Source organism: Gekko japonicus, unplaced genomic scaffold, assembly GCF_001447785.1.
Source record: "Gekko japonicus isolate JY-2015 unplaced genomic scaffold, Gekko_japonicus_V1.1 scaffold414, whole genome shotgun sequence".
NCBI classification, from domain to species: Eukaryota; Metazoa; Chordata; class Lepidosauria; order Squamata; family Gekkonidae; genus Gekko; species Gekko japonicus.
In genome coordinates, this window is record NW_015162491.1 from 449,070 (window position 1) to 452,708 (window position 3,639).

Genomic DNA, 3,639 nt, shown 5'->3' on the forward strand with positions numbered 1-3,639 from the left:
ACTTCTTTCTCAACCTGCTCTATCCTATGCATAATCTTATAAATCTCAATCATGTCACCCCTCAGCTGTCATTTCTCCAAGCTAAAGAGCTCCAAGCACTTTAACCTTTCTTCATAGGGAAAGTCTTCCAACCCTTTTATCATTCTAGTTGCCCTTTTCTGCACTTTTTCCAATGCCTCACAATCCTCCCTGGTTCTCACCTCCCTGAACAACTTCATGTCATCTGCAAATTTAGCCACTTCACGGCTTACTCCCAACTCCAAATCATTAATAAACAAGTTTAAAAGCATCAGTCCGAGTACTGATCACTGTGGTACCCCACTGCTTACCACCCTCCACTGAGAAAATTGCCCATTTATACTCACTCTCTGTATGTTTTTTTTTAGTTTTTAGATTTTTGTGCACCCCTGGGGACTGCCCCAGGAGTGCACAGACCTCCCCCTGCCCCCCAAGTGCCCCCGAAGTGCGGATATAGCGATCCGCACGGAGGGGGCAACTTGGCTATTAGATATAGTGATAATAGGATGTGGGCAGAATGGAGCAGGTGCAGAAGAGAGTGATGAGGATGATCAGGGGCCTGGAGACCAAGCCCTGTGAGGAAAGGCTGAGGGACCTGGGAATGTTCAGTCTGGAGAAGAGGAGGCTGAGAGGGAAAGTGATTGCTCTCTTGAAGTATTGGAAAGGCTGTCACTTCGAGGAGGGCAGGGAGCTGTTCCTGCTGGCAGCAGAAGATAGGACTCATAATAATGGGTTTATATTACGGGCAGAAAGGTACCTGCTGAATATTAGGGAGAATGTTTATACAATGTTAGAGTAGTTCAGCAGTGGAATTGGCTGCCTAGGGAGGTGGTGAGCTCCCCTCACTGGCAGTCTTCAAGCAGCGGCTAGATGAACACTTGTCAGGGATGCTTTAGGCTGATCCTGCATTAAGCAGTGGGTTGGACTAGAGGGCCTGAATGGCCCCTTCTAGTTTTATGATTCTATGAAATTCACTGTAAGTAAGTGCTAAGAGGTACATAATCCCCCTAACTTCATTGGCTAGGACAGAGCTGTTGGTGACAAACCAAGACTTTGATTTGTGGTGGATAGCTTGCTAAAAATGGTGACACAGTGGTGATTTTAAAAAGGCAAATGCCATGTAGGGATGATCAAGAAAAGGATTGAAAGGAAAACCATCAGTATAATAGTGTGCTTATACAAGACCTTGGTGTGGCCTGTTTTGGAATACTGTATGTGGTCCTGGTTGCTGCATCTTTCAAACGTTGCCAAACCGCTAGGAAAACAGCAGAAGACAACCAGAATAATTGTGGATTGGAGCCCCTTCCTATAAAGAAAGGCTAAAGCATCTGGGGGGGTTAGTCCAGAAGGTGACCAAAGGGTGATATGACACAGGTGTACAAAGTATATGCATCGTGTAGAGAAAATGGAACTTGTGGTCCATAAGCCTGGAACTTGTGGTTTTCCTATGAAAGTCATTAGCAATATATTCAAGACAGACCAAAGGCAACACTGCTTCACTCCAAGGAAGCTGACTAGTGGATCTCATTGCCACAAGTTGAGGTGATGGCCTCTGACTTACATGGATTTAAAATGATGCCGGGACAGATTTATGGAGGAAATGCTGGCTATTATCCATGATGGCTGAATGAAACCTCCAGGTTCAGAGGCAAAATGAATGCCTCTGACTGTCAGATGGTGGGGAGGAGTTAGCAAGTCCAGACTAAAGTCTGTGGGCTACCCTGTAAAATCTGACAGGCCACTGTCAGAAAATAGGATGATGGGCCATTGGTCTTACCCAGCAGGGCTACTCTTATGTCCCTGCTGGAAATCAGATCAGAACAGGGCCTGAGGGAAGGGGGGAAATAAACTGCAAGGGGGGAGATTTAACCCCTAGATATATTCCCTAACAATTGTGGCCCCATCCACAGCTTTATGCATGACTGGGACAGATTCAGATTTTAATGTGTCTGTCCCCTAGCTTGAAATGTGCTGTGTCCCCAAATCCTCAAAATGGGAATGAGCTGCTATTGTAAATCAGTTATCATTTTTAAAAAGAGTTTTGATCAACTTCTTAAAAGCATAAGTGTATCTCTAGATAATCAGTTTCTCTAGGTAACTGATAGGCACTGTCTACTGAAAGACAGGGTAATGTGTACTGTCAGATTTGCAAAGAAGAGTCAGTCTCTATAAGGGCTCCTCTTGTTCCTCTTTCATCACCCCACACTTTCCCATCTCATCATCCCACCATGTTCTTAGTTTTTGAAGTGTTAACAGTTCGCTCCCTGGTCAGAACCTCCTTTGCACCTTGGCTGTTAATACATTAAATTGTAATATGAATCAACTAGGAATAAGGCCCATTGTGGAAATACATACAACAAGCTCTAGAAAGAGGCTCTGGGTGGGTTCCCTGGTCTTTGGCACTCAGCGTTTGCTGTGGTGACCTCAGCAGGGTATAATGACACACAGCTTACCATTTTCTTCAGGGGAACTGATCTCTGCCATCTGAAGAGCAGTTGTAATTCTGAGTGATCTCCAGCCCTCCCCTGGAGATTGGCAGCAGTGGTTCCCCAGGAGGAAATGGCTAGTTTGGATGGTGGAGTCTATGGCATTGTACCTGTCTGAGGTCCACCCCAACTCAAACCCCACCCTCTCCAGGCTCCACCCCTCAAATCTCCAAGAATTTCCAAGCCTGGAGTTGGCAACCCTATCTCCTTCCCAGCCAACCATCAACCTACCTTTATCTCCCCTTCTGACTTCAGCTTTCCATTTCCTCCCCCCTCCCTCCTGGATAGCAGTTGTATTTCTAAGTGATCTCCCGCCCTCCCCTAGAGATTGGCAACGGTGGTTCCCCAGGAGGAAATGGCTGGTTTGGAGGGTGGAGTCTGTGGCACTGTACCTGTCTGAGGTCCACCCCTCCTCAAACCTCACCCTGTCCAGGCTCTGCCCCTCAATTATCCAGGAATTTCCATACCTAAAGTTGGCAACTTTATCTCCTCCCCTCTCAGCAGCCTAGGCAAGTTCTGTCTTTTTCATTAGTGAGGAGCAAAGCAGCTTACTTCATTCTCCTCTTCAGCTTTGTGTTCTGTACAGCAACCCTGCAAGGTAGGTTAGGCAGAAAGTCTGTGGCTGGTCCAAAATTACCCAGGCAGCTTCCATAGGGAGGCGCCTGCTGAAAAGGAGCAAGCAGCCAGGGCTTGTGAAGTAATGCCAGTCAGGAGGCATGAAGTCACCCTGAGACTGCTGGCAGGGCTAGGGTTGCCAACAAAGACAGATTGATGCAAAGGAGGATGGGAAAGTCTCCATATCTCTATTTTGCCTTAAATTGGTTTTGATGCCAGCAGAGTGAGAAAATGCCAGAGGCTCTGGATGGGTGCCCCATGGTAAATGGACAATTCCTAAAGATTTTCCAAAACACTACTCTGTCCACATTCATTTTCAACACTCACAGCATCCCCTGCCAGAACACAACACATCCCCAGCACTTTGAATTAGCTTTAAGAGCTCTCCTGCTGTCATCTGGAGATTGGCAACAGCTCATTTGGAGGGTGGGGTCTATGGCATTGTATCTGTCTGAGGTCCCCCTCTTCGTCCTCCTCAGACCCCACCCTCAGCAGGCTTCATCCCTAAAATATCCTGGAA